This window comes from Chiroxiphia lanceolata, chromosome 1 (assembly GCF_009829145.1).
Source record: "Chiroxiphia lanceolata isolate bChiLan1 chromosome 1, bChiLan1.pri, whole genome shotgun sequence".
Taxonomy (NCBI): domain Eukaryota; kingdom Metazoa; phylum Chordata; class Aves; order Passeriformes; family Pipridae; genus Chiroxiphia; species Chiroxiphia lanceolata.
In genome coordinates this window covers 65,201,413-65,219,260 of record NC_045637.1, presented here as the reverse complement: position 1 = coordinate 65,219,260, position 17,848 = coordinate 65,201,413, and positions in this window count along the sequence as shown.

The window sequence follows — 17,848 nt, the reverse complement described above, 5'->3', positions numbered from 1 at the left end:
GCAGTCCCATAAGCAGTCATGTTGGCTCTACTGATCCAGCAGGAGAAGGAAAACCAGTAGTACAAGGATGGGAAAAAATGACAAAATGTTAAAGGAAATAGGACCTCCTTCTGCTGGAGGGAGAGGAAAAAACAGCAGATAGTTGGAGGAATGCATTTTACAGATAAAAATTAATTATAATTGAGGGAGCAACTAGAAATAATTTACAAACAAATTTTTAAATTGGTCTCAGAGTTAAAACATTTCTAACATGCAAAAAGCCCAGAAACAAAGAGTGGGAAATATGTACATTTTCACTTTGCATATGTGCAGTCTAAGCAAAAAGAGGTGCTTTAGGCATATGTGGGTAAGTAATGACAAACATTTACATTAAGTGCATTTGGTTTCTTTCTTATTTGCTTTCCTGGATTTTTATTTTAGGAACTTTTTGGTCTACTAAATGTTCATTTGAAAAGACTGGAGCCCAAAATGACATGTTTATAAACATGTTATGAGCTTTGGCTACATGCAGAAATGCACTTTATTTTGTGAGTGAATGGAAAGCATTGTGGACAGGACCGGAACTGTCTATACAGGTAACATCATTCAGTGGTTCATGCAGTCATTCATATACACTACTAGGCCAGGTTTTTAGTTGAGCTAAGTGAGTGTAGTTTGATAGTTATATGATGCTTTCCTCTCCGTTGTTTTGATGTTTCTGTCTCAGATAGAAAGATTCAAAATAAAAATTCTGTGATTCTAGGTGTTTAGATGCTCAAGAGAATTAACTTATTTCTCCCAGGCAGTAGTACTGGCACAGAAGACTTTCTAGTTAGTTTTCATTTGTTTGTTTGTTTGTTTGTTTTAATTACAGTACGCTCAAGACTGTTAATCCATCAGAAATAAATTATTTTAATTTACTGTTAGCTTATTGCAGTAGCAAATATTTGCGTAAAGTCAGGTAAAACATGTTACAGTCTACTAGGGTCCAGTCCAATGGTAAAACTCATGAACACCAGATTATGTTAAATAATATTTGGGAATAATAAAAGTTTGAAATACATTTTTCTAAAACTACTTCTACGTGGCAAAAATTATGCTAAAAAAATGGAAATTAATTCTTCCTTCTGCAAAAGTGAAATCAGTAATTATTTTTTAACAGAAATGCATCAGCTCAGTATTTTGAGCTTTACTGAGATTTCTCTTCATATCTTTTGAAATCCATCAAGTTTTGAAAAAATTGCTTCTGAATACTTATTTCTTTCTAGAAATAAGAGTTCACCACAACTCATACCTCTTGTATAGTTATGCCCTTCTCAGTGCATCAGAAGCAGAGAATTTTAATTGCATTTTATGTATTTCAACCTCTTTCAGGCCTCGGATCTTTTTAATATGTGATTTCACCATCTCATTAGTCCATTAGACTCTCTAAGGCTGTACGTACTTGATGTACAAGAATGGTGCTCAATATTCCCCAAAGTCACTGCTCCCTCCTAATTTAACTTGTCAGGATAAACAGGTTTTAAGTAACAGTTTTCACTCTCTTTGAACAACCATTTCTGCTGCTGGAATTACTTGGAAGCCACCAAGAAGAGAAATTCTCTTCCTTTCCTCTGTGTAGGACACAAAGGAAAATCTCTGCCTCCCATTCCAAGGGATTCGCATAGGCTGGGGAAGAGCAGGTTAGTGCCGGCTGTGCGCTTGATGTGAGCACCATCTGGCAGTTGCAGGGTAGGGTGACTCTGGGGGAGCACTGTCAAGAGCACTCTGCTGCTGCTCTAAAGAGGAGCAACATTAACATCGTGCTGCTGGTTTTAGCATATGTGATAACAAACTGAGACTGGACAAGACCACTTCTTATAGGACCACATTTCCCTTGCTGATGAGGGATCCATTTCTGTCTTTGTACTACAACAAATATGCATTTGGGCTTTATTGGCCTTGTGCCTTGCTTGAGCACACAAACCAGTGTCCTGAATGTTTATTTTCCAAATCTACTGAGTTCCAAGGTATGTGCCAAAAACTTTTAGGGTTTTCAGGTGCAAGCTACAGCACTGAATCCAAAGGAACATTTATTTCCTATAAGAAGAGATAACTCCTGAGGCAGATTCGTTTTAGCACACAAGATGCTGTAATAAACCACTTCCCAGGTGTTACTTGGACAGTAAGTCAAAGCAGGAAGCTACCAGAGGCACCCTACACAAAGAATAATCACAGGAGCAGATATTGGCACTGAAACTTAAATACAAATCTCAAGCTCTGAAATGATGTTCTGCTTGCAGTCTTGGTCCTACCAGCTACATACTCATGATCCTTCATGTGTAGGCATTATGTAATGTTCCTACAGATATTTGGGTGGACTTATAAAGCTACCTTCTGGAAAGGGGGGCAGAGGAGTGTTAATGGGAAAAAAATAAATAAAACAAAGATGACTAGAAGAACTGTAGTAGTCTTGTTCATGTCATATGAAAGTATGTGAAGAATTAATAAGAATTAATTCCAAAAGACCAAAACATTCTGGTAAACATTGGGATAGTCATAGTTTAAGTTACTGAATTAATAGAAAGCTGAGTAAATAAATTTACACCCTTTTATATAAATCCCACCCACTTCTAGGAGCTGCAGATGACTACATAAAATAAAAATAGTTCAATAACCCAAGAAAGGTCTTTCTAGGTTTTCTATATTTTGTAGGTCATACTATATTCTCCCAGGCAACTATCAGTAAGACAAGAGGGCACGGTCTTAAGCTTTGCCAAGGGAGGTTTAAGTTAGATATTAGGAAGAAATTCTTTACAGAGAGGGTAATGAGACATTGGAATGGGTTGCCCAGGGAAGTGGTGGATCCTCCATCTCTGGAGGTTTTTAAGATGAGACTGGGGGTGGCACTTAGTGCCATGGTCTAGTGGTGGTAGTGGATCAAGGGTTGGACTTGATGATCTCAGAGTCTTTTCCAACCCGTCTGATTCTATGATTCTATCATAGAACCATAGAATGGTTTCTGTTGGAATGGACCTTTAAAGGTCAACTAGTCCAACTCCCCCTGTACTAGATGTTCCACTAGATAAAGTTGCTCAGAGCCCTGTCCAGTCTTTGAATATTTCCAGGGATGGGGCACCTGCCATCTCTCTGGCCAGTCTATTCCAGTGTTTCACCACACTGATTGTCAAGAATTCCTTCTTTATGCCCAATCTAAATCTATCCTCTTTCAGTCTAAAATCATATCCTCTTGTCCCATTGTAATAGGCCCTCCTAAAAAGTTTTTTCTCATCTTTCTTATAAGCCCCCTTTAAGCACTGAAAGGCTGCAATGAGGTCTTCCTGAACACTTCTCTTCCCCAGGCTGAACAACCCCAGTCCTCTCAGCCTGTCTTTGTAGGAGAAGTATTTTTGGGCCCTCCTCTGGACTCACTTCCACAGGTCCGTGTCCTTTCAATGCTGAGGACTCCAGGGCTGGACACAGCGCTCCTGGTGGGGTCTCAAGAAAGCAGAGTAGCAGAATCACCAAGATAGCAGAATCACCTCCCTCGACCTGCTGGCCATGCTGCTTTTGATGCAGCCCAGGACACAATTGGCTTTCTGGACTGTGAGTCCACATTGTCGGCTCATGTCCAGCCTCTCATCCACCAGCACCCCAAAGTCCTTCTTGGCCGGGCTACTCTTGATCTGTCCATCCCCCAGCCTGCATTGATGCTGAGATTGCCCTGATCCAGGAGTAGCACCTGGCAATTGGTCTTGTTAAACCATGGGCCTACTTTTTGAGTTTGACCTCTAGATGGCATCTCATCCTTCAGGGCAAGTCAACTGCAAGATCTAGCTTCCTGTCATCTGCACTTTCTGTCACCCTCTTAAAGGAGCACATTTTAAAGGTATTTCATTGGTGTTTCTCTGCTGTCTCCTATTGCCTCAGGAGCCCCTGACTCATCTCTGTAAGACTTCAACTGTTCTGCAGTGTACACAGCATGTATCAGAGCAATAGGCTGAGATCCTTCACTAGCACACCATCCCTGGAACCTTGGTGTGTCATCCCACATTTTGTCACAGACAAGCCTGATTATCCCCCTCCCCCGTCAAGTCTTGCGTACTTTGTTGTTTCTAGGGCTGGATTCACAGCAAAGTAATTGTACTAATTAGAAGCTACCACTTAAGAGTAAATACAGGCACATCACTGTGAACTTTTCATACAGAATTAGTACTCACTATCAAAGGAGTGATACAACCAGCAGTTAGGATCAGGCTACTGAAAATGTCACCCTTTTGTAAAACTCTGACCAAAATAAACCTGAAGAACCTTATAACAACATTATCACTGAACAAACTCCATTTTGCCTTCCACTACGGAGCTCAGTGTTTCCAGCCTTAGTGAACAAAATATCTTTAGAAGTTATAAGATTTCCATGATTTCAGGTTGTGCCTCTGAGAAACAAATCTAATTCCTACTACTGAGATAACGGGGAAACTTTGGTCCTGCAAGTGGCAAAATGTAGTGGGTTTTTTTTCTTTTTTTTTCCTTTCATATCATACTATTATAAAAGCAAAATTACATTTTGACAAATGAGACTGTTTTCAAAGTGTTAGAGTGAGTTTTTGGAAGGATAGAGGAATATAGATCTTCTCAAAAAAAATTAAATTTGGTGTTGAGGTAGGTCTGTTTTAATCCTCTGACAAAATTATATAGGATTCTGTTATAAGATAGTTCTAAAAACTTGTATAGAAAGTGGTGTTTAATTGTGAAAGTTAGTGTTCCCGGTGTAAAAAAAAATCATATAAGCTCCACAGAGCTCCAGAACCAGAGACCTGCCTTACACTGCTTGCCACAAGAAGACCTTGTCCTCATTTTTACAAGCAAGTACCAGACCTGACCTGTTAGTCCACTTATGTAAATAATAAGTCCAATTCCCTTTGCAAACTCCTGCTAAAGCTGTGCCATTAGAGCCATGGTGTCATTTAGGCTGTCAGTGGAGAATCAAAGACTGCCTGTGCTGCAACAGCCCAGTGCTACGTTTCTAAGAAAATGGGCTCTTAAAAAAGGAAATGTCACACCACAGTGTGAGAGATAAACAGAGGTATATCTTTAGAGCAGCAGGCAGGGACTGTAGAAACACTTTCTGTAAATGACTTTGATCCCCTAGTGTGATGAATCATGGAGTCGCAAATCCTTTTTAGCTAATTGCTATCAGCTTGTGAGATTTTTCCTTCCATGTTCAATATCAATTTTCAGGGCCATAGGAGATAGCACTTCTCCCTGGAGTCTGCTGGCGACTTACCGCTAAAACTGAACTAGCACCACTTAACAGTTTAAAGGGGGAAGTCATTTAATATGACACTGCTGCTAGTAACTAAAAGGGAAAATATTAGGGGCAAATACAAGGAATAGTAAACCTTTTTACTGTCAGTGACCTGTCTTTGAAAATGCCCTTTCCATATCCACATAGTATCAGTGCAGCTATCTCAAAGTAAAAGAAGCTGTAATTATCCAAAACAAATACACTGAGACTTGGGGAAAAGGAAAGTGAAATTTGGTTATTTTTCAGTTCTAATGACTTCCTCATTAAAAACTGCATATAAAAAACTTTTTTAAGACTCTCGGAAACATACTATTTGCCCAAATAAGAAATTTAGAGTATCTCTTCCACCAGTGAATTTTAAATAAAAACACTTACAGCACAAATTTTACTCCCTTTTCACTTTTGGGACAATCAAATGAAAATGTTTCATATTTTCAAGAAAATCTAGAGTCCTTTCCTGTTCACTGGAATTTTTCTGTAAAATTTTGTCATCACTGTTTATTCACAAAGTTATGCAGACCAGAGGTTACTTCTTTGAAGCATAATGCCATAGGCATCTTTCGAGACCACAGGGGGACACAACTCCATGCAACATCTGAACACTGCCAGACTCTTACAAATTCTGAATTCATATTTGTCTCTTGGCATTCGGTAGCCATTTAATGCAGCCAGCATCTCCTACAGTCAAAACCATTTGGTAACTTAACTTGGATTCAGTATCAAATGTCATGGCACTTAAAGTCTAGACTTTACAGAGGAGTGAAAGAGCAAAGTGTTAGGTTAGTTGGTTGTGTAAAGCTGGAGAAAAAAAAGTGGTTAAAAAAAGTCTAGGAAAGTTTGCTTGAAGAAAAGCAACTGAACTCACGTTTGATGAGTTCTTTTAAGCTAAGCTGAACTTTCACTGTTGTTCTTATGTGTCTTGACAGTCATTCACTGGTATTTATACTCCGAGCAATGACAGTTTTCTACCTTAGATTAGGAATATTTTTTTAATCTGTACATGAAAAAAACAATATGGTACCCAGGGACTATACTCATTTAAGGATGATCATATAAATATAATATGAATGTCCAACAAAGCATAACTTCAGAGTGAAATTTGGTTTCATTTGTCACAGGCAGGACAAGAGTTAATCACTAAAAATGTTCTGAGACAAATTTTAAACAATAAATATTCTTGTTGGAAAAATAAATAAATAAAACCCATTTGTTTTTAGTCTTTCTTGGAATGTTTTCCATTTGTTTCCTTATCAAGAGAAATATCTATTATAAAAGTAGATATGTATTTATTTGAGATGGGATAGACTTCAAAGATGGAAATGAGACAACAATTATCGGATTTTAACATGTAGACTGAAAACATAAAATATAAATCAAAATAATGTTTTACCATTAGCTGAGCACCCAGATTCTGAGCTGGTATCCAAATTATTTTTCTTCCTAGGAAAGACGGGTAAAATGTTGATGATAAGGCTCTAGTTTTAAATGCTTTCCCAATTTTGAATACTTACCTGGGTTTTAAGTGTCCCCCCTCGACTGTTTCTTGCAGAAACTTCTTAGCACATGGAGCTGCTGCATCTGCTATTCTGTGTGACCTAAGAGTAGAGTAAGACACTTCTCAGCTTCCACCTTGCATCTGGGTTCCACTTCACAGCGTACATTCAACTTGTGTGTTTTTTTTTGGTATCTTCCACTAAATACCCAAGGGAGAACACAAAAGTTCTCATGGTTTTTTCCCTTGTCTTACCTAGAACTTTTCTTCTCTGAAAAGTGACTCAGCCTACTGTTTGATCACAGCATCATCACTGGTGAATTCAAAGTACCAGTATGATGCATATTATAAGACATTGGTTCATAACTTCCTCATAAAAAAGAGAAGTTGAACTATTTCATATTTCTGTCATTTACAAAGATGTTACTTTAAAGAAGCAAGGAGAGGAGACTAGAGGATCAAAATTTTTATTCAGAGAGAAAAAAGTATTTGTTAACTTTGACATGAACTGACTTGATAGTAGGGATCAAAGTCTGAGAAAGTCAGGCAAGTAGTTTGACTCTAGGATACTCTGATTTCCTGACTTATAGAAAGTTCTTCAGTGAAGTTTTATGTTTAAAATTATTTTTCCCTTTTTAAAGGAAATTAAAGCAAAGTATTGTCAAGCAAACTCACTGTAAAATGAAAATCTTCAAGGCTGGATGAACAGATTTAGACTTTTTCTGATGATAAAAATAATTTGTGAATTTGCATAGAAGCTACAGCTGGTATAGCAAAGCAATACCAATACTGTGCTTAAGTAAATCCTCTTAATTTGAACAAAACTAAATTTGTTTTAAAGCTAAAAAAAAGTCACATGACAAAAGGGGGCAGTCACATAGGTTACACCAAGTTTGGTGGGAAAATTTTGTCTGCTTTCTTTTCTGATAGTGATAAAATTATACTCTTAAAGAGTATCATAAACTATCTTTAATTTACAAACAGCAAATACAGCTGGTCATACAATTTTCATGCAATTTAGACTTAATTTCAATTCAACAAATCTGTGTAATTTTAGCTACTTAAAACTTCATCAGGTAGGATCTGGATCAAATTTTTTTCTCTCTCACTGGAAATGAAGACTGACTTGGGATTTGAAATCTGGATCTAAGACACTTAGTCAATAGAAGTATTCTTCCAGCAGATTTTTACTGATGAATTTGGAAAAAAAAAATTGGAAGATAATTTAGGATTAATGACTCAGCACCGAATCAATCTAATAATTACCAATGTGGCATTCTCATAAAGAGGGCAAATATGTGTTTTCTTTCATGACAGAGGCAATGTATCCCCATTTTTCAAAATCCAGGTGTTAGTACTCACAAGTTAAACTCCTAAATTCTCTTCTGATTCAGGGATTTGGCCCAATTATTGTAGTAATTGTTTAAAAAAACCAAAAGGTGCCTATGATAAAAAGTCTCAATATAAAAGATATATATATTAAAATTGTATTTTGAAGAATTTGAAACAGAAACATAGTATTTCTCAAGCACAGGAAAAGCATTTTTTTATAAACAGAGAAGCTAACTTTTGCTAAAAATTGACCTTACAAGTGTTATACAAATTTCCTAATAGAGTAAATAAAATTTTCTGGCATTTATTGCTGATAAATTTAATTATCAAAATAGTGTTTCAAAAAGCCAAAAAAAGGTGATATTCATCATTAAAATTCACTGGATTGTTAATGATAGCAAAAGAAACCCTTAAATTTTTGGATCTGCTCTGAATTTGCTGAAAATGTTTGAATCAAATATTTTAGCTACTGTTCTTTTTTTTTTTTATTCAATAGCTACTTTAGTTGTAGCTATAAAAAAATCATGTATAAAGAAATAAAGATGTACAAAAAAGTGCATTTGAGCTTTTAAGTAAATGGGGGCAAAAGCACACAGGCTATTCTAGGACCTGCAGGGATGGCACAATACCAGCTAAAGTAATGCGTCTCAGTAAGTGTGACACTGTGTTGTTAGTGAGAACATCTATTGGAGTTTAGAGCAAAGACTAAGTTTGCCCATTTTCCACCTTTTAAAAATCTTTTAAAAAAGAGCATCTCTGGCAGTCACTGTCAGCACCAACATTAGTTTGGTGCTGTTCAGAACCTGGGCAACTTCAGCAACACTAAAAAACACAGTCCTGCCCTGGATCTTCACTGTATAATTCCCACTAATGCCGGTGGATGTCCTAGCTGTACAGAGGGTAAAGGATAAGGTCACAGGATAATGAATTTAACTCTAGGTTTTTAAATGAGGGAGATTGAGTTGTTCGGGTTTTATCTTTTTTTTTTTTTTTTTTTTTTTTTTAAATGGCATCTTTTTTCTTCCTCAGGGAGATCTGCAGGCTGTGGCTTTTTGCCTTTGAACATCCTCAAGTCAAGCATCAAGAAAAGGTGATGAGGGTTAGGGAGGCTCCCTTGACATTTGGTGCACTGGCATCAGCCTTTGCAATTATGGGCCACCTTTCTAGCAGACGGTAATTGAAAAGTGTGAACCACATGGGCTCTAGTCAATAATAGCGTCAGCATACAAATGACACTCTGAGCTTTCTGTGTTCGCCATCCACTGTTTTTGCTTTTCACCTTTTATCCTTCTCAGCATCATGACTTAATCCACTCTAATGAGGTAAACTCTATTGCCAAAAATCGGCAGCAACACAGCTCTCTTCTGGCACCACTTGGGGTTTGTAAGGAGTCAAAAAAATAGTGGGTCTGTCAGCTTTCCAAAAGGGACGACATTGCACCCTTTGAAATGCCCTCAGCTTTTCTGAGTACTCTTTTGAGTACAGGCTTCTTCTATCCTTGTTAAGGAATGCATTCCAGCCTCCTAAAACTTGTTCATCACCAACCCAAGGTGACCAGAGCCTTTGAATTAGTTTAGTACATGCATTTCCTAGCTTGAAGGTCATTATTGGTGGCCACATGTCACTGTTTACAAACAGCAGGTGACTGCCAACAGTGGTGAGTGTGTGAATTTCCTTTGCTCTCTTTTCCTTACCCATCTGTCCATGTTTCTGGAATCATAAGTATCTGCATGTAGCAAAAGCCTCAGAAGAGAATGCCAAGATATTGTAGGTGATAAGATACAGAAAGATGATAACCAGTTATTTCTGAGTAACTAAAAGAAAAATAGGTAATTTCACAGAGACTTTTTCCTTCTCTTTTCTTTTCTCATTTTAACTTAAGGTCACAGAAGGGTACATTGTTTATGTAGAACTTACAAAGACCTGGAATTAATGAGTTCTGCCTAGCTATGCGTTTTTCATTGGATTTCAAAATGGACCCAGAATAGAGTTCTACACGTGTCAGTCATAAATAAATGCCATAATACACTGAACTCTATGAAATCCGAATTAAAAAAAAAATATTTAATTTTTTCAGTGTTGATCCTTAGAAACGGCATGGTACACTTATCCATAATTTTAACTGCAATGGCAATTTCCATTTTTAAAGATGGAGTCAGAGGGTGGGGGCAGGGAGGAGAAGAAAAAGAAACACAATGGAAAGTGTTTCCATGGGATTAGACCACATGGCTTTAATACACATATAAACAACTGAGGAAAACAGAGAATTTTGCCTCTTACTTCTTGGACCTCTCTCTCTTTTCTTCATCTCTAATCTGGTTTTTGCCAATTCCTTTTGATCTATCAGGGGCAGGCAAGTCAGGTCCGTAAGTACAGATGGAGTAAATATGGAGATTAGCCTCTTCTCGTACTGCATTAGCTCCTAATACCTGATTAAGCCCAGAATCATGCAATTGTCTCCATGTTGGCTATCAGAGTGGCAGAGCACAGAAGGGGGCAGGATGAAGGCTGATTTTGTAATGGATACTTATTTTATCCCAGTGCTCTAAGAAGATTAGGCCTGGGGGTGTCACATTAGCCATGATCTCTGGGCCTTTGGTAGGCTCTTGCAGTTTTCAAACACCTCTGCTTCAGCCGTAGAACAAACAGGCAGCTTGGATGCTGTGGCCCCATGTTGTGGCATGAATAATTGCACACTGCAAATTGTTTGAAGATCACAAAGTGCTGTGTAAATTACCCAGTTTTGGCTTAGTAGAAGTGATTTGTGGTGACTTACTGAATCTTTTCACAGTTCGACATTAAACTTTCCACATTTCTCTCTATCTGAGATGGAATGAAAGTTGAGTCATATCTTCCTTTATTCTTATCAGATCAATCTTTATGAAGCCAGTTTGTATAAACTGCTGTACTGTGTGCAAACACTGCATGCAGCACTTTGTCTTTGGTACAGGTTCAATTATATTTAGCTGAAACACCAAAAGGTGTCTAAGCAATATCAGCTAAATCAGCTTGTGATGAATGTAAGGACATGTTCAAAACCATCTGTATAATATATGCAAAAATAGTACATGTGAAAGCCTGCACCTTTTTTTTTCCATGGAAGTTTCCAACAAGCATTCCTTTTTGTTTAGAGAAAGTTTCAATTTAATCAATGAGCAAGCAAAGCCAAAAAAATAAAAACTACTTTTCACTAACTTGGGAAAAATGTGAACTGTAATCCAAAGTGAAACAAGTAAAACAAGACACTAAAAAAAAATAATCAGTACTAATTGAAAGAAACATTTGTAATATTGGTACTTATAATGAAAAGGACATTTTAGTGAGTTAGAGATTTTTTTATGTATTTTTTATTAAAAATTAGTTATCACTCAAGTCTACAAGTTTAATTCTATTGAAATTAACTAAGAAATGAAGTACTTTTCGCTTACCAAATGATTTTTAAAACACTGTATAAACATATGAAAATATCAGGAACCAGTAAGAAACAACATATCTAATAAGGTAAACCTTGTAAAATAAAAGTCTATAGGAATATCTCATCAGCAATAGATAATATTGGAGGGTAAATATTAGGTTTTGAGGAGGGGATGTTGCCTCTATTTGTGACTGATGAGGAAGAATCGTGTTTCTTTTTCCCTGGGGCCAGGGGAACAGGGGAAAGAAACATGATCTGACTCTCAGTTTTTTGTTTTGTAAAACTAGCATTGTTTGTGGGTATATATACCTTTATGCCCTTCTTGAACTAATTGTACTTCATTCAAACTAAGCTCATTCACAGACAAAAACCTGGAAGTGAATTATAAGTCTAATAATTAAAATAATATTTTCGTTGATGTTCTTATACTGTGGTTTATAATCAACATAATAGTAATTTTTTTACCACAACAAAGTTTTAGTAATTAAGGCTATAAACAAATATGGGGCTATTCTATGCATATTCCCCATAAGTGAGTGCAAAAAAATAATTTTAAAAAATACAGTGTAGTGCAAGTTTATGCTATTCATTACATCTGGGTTTTTGTAGGTATGGATCAATTAATATTTACATACTTTTTCACTAAGGAGTAGGAAACCTAAACAAACCTTCAGGATTCAAACATCCCTATACACATGCACACACAAAACAACTGCAAGATTCATAGACCTTGTTATAAATCAGCAAAAAAAAACCATCTAAAAGCAGTTTCTACCCACTAATGAAGGCAAATATTCACATTGTTGTTCATATTCTATAGTATTTAAAGTAACTGATTACTAAAGTATTTAACAGGAGTGCTCAAGTCCACATGCAAAGTGTGAGATGCTGTTCTTCTATACACAGAAAATATTGCATCAGATAGACATATTTTAAAAGAAAGAGAAGCTGCAGTAAAAGAATTCAGCCAGTCTCAGTGCATCTTCCCATTTTTTTCTGTTTATCAAACAAACAGCATTTGTACCCACACCCACATGAAACATATACTTTTGAACAGAAAATTGTGGAAAACCTTCATGTGGTCAATGAAACTGTGGACTTCACACCACATTGCATTAAAAGAATGAAACCTTGAAACCCCTGACATACTGGCCTACCTATATTTCTGTTTGTGAGCTATGCTATGTTCTCCATGTCCAATATGTTAAACACAACTTAAGTTTAACACAAATTTGTGAGAGACATCTGAAGAAAACATTATGGCATTTAGTAACTTCTACTGAACCAAAAAAAGACAGCTAAATATGCCTTAAAATTTTACTAACTTATGAATCAAAAAATAGCAAGCTTATAACCTATTGTACAATCAATAATGCTCGCAAATCTGACTGGCCAAGGAGCTGGAAGACTTTGCTACCCAGTGATACATCCTTAAAATCCAAGCACAGTTTTCTTTTTATCTGAGGGAGGATGGACACTGACAAAATTTAAAATTCAATGAAAATCTAAAGATATTTTCAATTTTTTGGCCTGGATGGGTGAAGTAATTTCTCATATTTCTTATATTGTAATTGACCGGAAAAACTCCACCTTCTGGGACTTGGCCAAGTACAATTATCTTATACATTTCATATTAGTTCATATTTAACTGAGTAAAAATACTTTCGGTGGGAACCTAGAGACCTAAAAGAGCTCAGAAACTAGGCCAGTGTTTTCCATTAGGAAGAGCCCTGTTTTTCTGATTCCCTCTGGTTTCTGACTCTGCCCGACCTTGAGCCCACCAAGTCCATACTGTCCCACCAAAATAAACTTCCATTCCATTCAAGTCATTAAAGTGGTCAGAATAGGGATTTTATAATTTAATATTATACAAATATTAATACAATTTAATTTATGCAAACTGTAAGACAGATATTATGGGTTTCAATCTTTTCTGATACAGGCATTATCTATACACTTCATAGATAAGCATTTAAACTGCACAGCTGCCAAAGTAGAGATTAATGACAGGAATACATCTATGGCACAATAAAAGACAGTATATCACTACTTGGTTGCATGAGCTTCTTCTGAAAATACGGCATAAGTCATTCAGAATAATAATGATAATCTGTTTAGGAAGAGATACATTAGTAAATAATATCTTTTTTAAAATGAAACTCATTCTACAATGCTGGTGTTTAGTCTGATGATTTTTATATTAAAAGAGATAATTGCAATTTGTTTTCCAACTCTTTCTTAAGACAGACCCATTCAAACACCCGGTAAACTCATTGTTTTAATATTTTAGCAATAAAAGTGAAGAAAAAAGAGAAAATTTCGTAGCTAATGGTTATCTTACTGAGGTTTGGGGAACTAATATACATTATACATATAAACTGTTTATATTAATAAATTTGAGACAAATAAAGCAAGAAAGAGATATGTTAACTGCATTCCATTCAATCTTAGGACTGATACCCTTAATTTCTGAGTAAATATGGTGTATTGTTTCTCCTTATTCTTCTCAAAGACCCTCAGGTACTTGTTCTGTAAAACATGCACATCATATCCCGTGTATCAACACCTCATTGGACTCATTGCCTATCTTGGGTAGTTCCATATTAATTCACAGATTCATATAATGTCTTTTTCTTTCAAAATATCTAGTTATGTGCACCTCAGTGATTCTTCTTGCTGTCATTAGAATTAGAGTAAGTCCTCTGGAGGACCAGCTGTCCTTGCCTGGGTACAATTCACAGACCTGCTAGCAGGTGGCGTCATGAGCAGGGAATACTCTAGGGACCAAAACCCAGCAAGTGTAAATACTAGTTCCACTGTTCCACTGTTCATTTGAGTGGCACTAGGACAGGACTTACTGCTTTTATGGCTTTCCTCTTTTGTTACTTGAGTCTGGAAGATACATCTCACAGCTCTAGCCCTAACTTTCCACATGCATGCATTCCTGACTGATTATCCCAGGGACGCTGTTTTATAATTCACTTACCTTTTCCTTCTAATCCTTTTGTTTAGAAAATCTACAGTTCTTTAAAATTGTTTTCAAATGCAGGTGTGTCACTATGGGGATCATAAGTGATCAGCTAATGTTTGAAGGTTTTCCATACTCCATCAGTTATTGCGGAGTGCAAAGTATATCATGTCACTAGTCTTTTTCAGCAGTTCCTACTTGATGTGAAGGAAATGGAGATGAGTACTCCAGTCTCTAGTTTAATATTCCAGCAGCCCCAGTCACCTATCAAGTACCCTATTCAAATGAGCATTACAGTTCAATTTCATAAAGATAACAGTTGCATTTTAGATGCTCCTTCATAAATAAAGCCACTTATTGTGGGGTTAAAGTTTTGTAATAATGCAGTTTATATGTCTGTCACTTACAACTTAGCTGGTTGTATCTTCCCAATAGTCTGCGTGTAGGACTGTGAAACCTAAATTAAATACATGAGGAAGTACAGTTAAGATGCTTAGCTTTCAGCAGAATTAAGGTACATGTAATAGCTCAACATAAACACCAGTTATTAGATGTGGAGAATTTGGAGGAAATTAAGTATTTTATTAAATATATTGGTGCTTTTCGTATGCCTTCATTTGGATATCTATACATAATGGATATTCTCCTGCAATAGAGCAACTAGCAAATATGTTCTGCAGTGTGGGACTATAGGTTAATTGACATTTACTCACCTTCTTTCCATCCAGTTGGTTACTTTGGAGGAAGCAGAGAATAAATAAAAAGAAAGTTTATTAAGCTACAACATCATTAATTCAATTTTACTTCCTATCCACTTACTTACTAGAAGAATCCTATTTTAGGTGGCAAATGCAGATTTATATATTTTATCTTGCTTTATACCGATGAATAAAAAATATAATTAATATCAAATTATCCTAAATTATGCAATTCTGGAAAAACTAAAAGAAGAAGTCTGATAAAAAAGGTTAATTTGATCTGTCTAGATAATCAGGTGATTAACTACAGATAATTAAGAGATAGCTACACTCCATAAAGAGCATGCAGTACAAATATCAAGTAAACAAAAGACAGATTAGAAATACCAAGTTTCAAATGGTGAATGCAGACATATTAGTACTATATGTACATATCAATAATTTAAACGCTTCTAAAAAATTGGTATAATTTCAACTTCAAGTACTTGAAAGCTAGGAAAGGGCAGGACTAGAACTGCTACTAGAGATGGTATTTCACAATCACACATCTTTTCATTATTTTTGTATTACAAATCACCTTAGAATTATTAGATGATAACATCTTTTTCTTTTTTTAATTTCTTGTCTTGTACAATGTATGAACACCTGAGAAAAACAGATCCGTACAATGAAAACAGTTGATTTTGTGAGATTTGTGCCTTGTTTGCTTTTAGATGTTGGATTGTGCGTAGGAAATTTTGACAATGACTCTTTTTTGGCATACATATTTTTATTAATTCAATATTTAACTATGCTAATTTGTATGAACAAAAAACCCCAAGCAAACATCAGAAAATTCCATTCCTGCACATACTAACTCCTGTTTTCCTGTGTCAGCCATATAGATGAATATGCTGATAGCTACCTCCTACGCCTCTGTTTGAATCAGATAAGCTTTTGCACAGATTCCCTTTCCAGTCTTGTGTCAATCGTGCCAAAAAAAAAAAAGTTCTCTCAGTTTTCCCCGGCCATCTCACAAGCATGCAGAGTCCTCCTTGCTTCTTCAAAATGGATCTTCTGAAGGAGATAAGTTTGTTTAGAGTTAGGGACCATAGACTAAGAGATATTTTCCACTTGACTTTCTAGCAAGGTCTGTACAACACTTTAGTCAACAGGACTAAACAACTTCAGGAACCGATTTTGGTAGGACTTTCTTCTACGTAAGAGGAAGACTACAGGCAACTAATGAGTACCGTACGTGTGACATAAATCACCTTCTAATGGGATCAAAATTCTTGTAGAAATTATGGTGATACTAGCTGCTTGTGTCCTTATTAACTGTAATTATGAATGGGAACTAGTTTGCATCTTCTCAGCAAAGTTGTTCATTCCACAGTGGATTTGATGTAGGATTCTCTCCTCCCCTTTGCTTTAAGCAGTACATTTCAAAACTTCTTATATTAACATCTGATACTTCATATCTTGAAGTGATGTTCAACCGCAACAGTTTAAGTTATTAAAATGAAATGATGAATACAATTTTAGAAGAATGCATACATTCTGTGTCATGCACACCTGCATGGGTAACCTAAGCTGAATTTATCTTGCAACCAGAAAACCCCTTGCAGCTTTGCAAAATTGCTCATTAATGAGACTAGATCAAAGTCAAAGCAAGGATCATGAACCACCAACTTGCCTTGCAGCCAATTTGCATTCTTCCTTCCCACTTCATTTATCTCCCTTCTTATGCTTTCCAGCCTCCAGGCGTTTATGTGAACATTAGGGGAAAGCATGTGCTGCCTTCTCTATGTGTACACAGCAAAAGATACATAAATACATTAACTGTGTTATAACTTCCCACTCCTCTACATTTTCAGTGTTTTGTATAAAATATTCCATGATAATTCCAGTTTTTATTTTTCTCAACAACAGCACTTTGTTGTCTGGACTGTACTTCTTTACCAAAAAACAACAATAAAAAATCTAGATGAACAGAAACAGATTATTTTGATTTTAAAATCCCATTAAAAATCCCATTAATAAGTCTTAACAGCACAAAACTATTGATAGCCAAAATCCCTGACTTTGCTGAGGGTAGAGGTAAATGTCTAGATTTCCCAAGAGAAAAGAGCAGTGAAGATTTCTGTTTTACTTTTAACTAAAATAGCGGGACACTTACAAATGAAGGATTGGAACTTGTTACCATCATTCCATTTTTCAGCCCTTTGTCTGAGTAAAGACAATAAAAGCTGAATAAGAAGCTCTAAACTTGTATCCTGCAACAACACCAGACCTTGTTCTAAGGTTACAAAGTCAGCAAAGTTAATAACGCTTCACAAGCAGCAACAGCTCTTAGTTCTGTTAGCAAAATACCCTCAAGTACACAAGGAAAGAGAACATGTTCAGGAGCTAGTCACAGTTTAGAAGTGAAAAGAGATGTTGTTAGGAATGGTACAGTAAACTCAGCTGTGTTGCTCTTTTCACCCATGTGTATAATTTTTCAGATCTGGGGTTTTTTTTTGTTCCCAAACACTCCAAATGCCCTTTTCTCTAAAACAGACAACATTACACTCCTTGTGCTAGGAGCATTACACTTTCAAGCAGCCTTATAATCATAAAGTAGAATGTACATGTGATGAACTGGTAAGAAAAAACAGTTTCAGTTGTAAGATACTAAGGACTATTATAAATAGTTGTA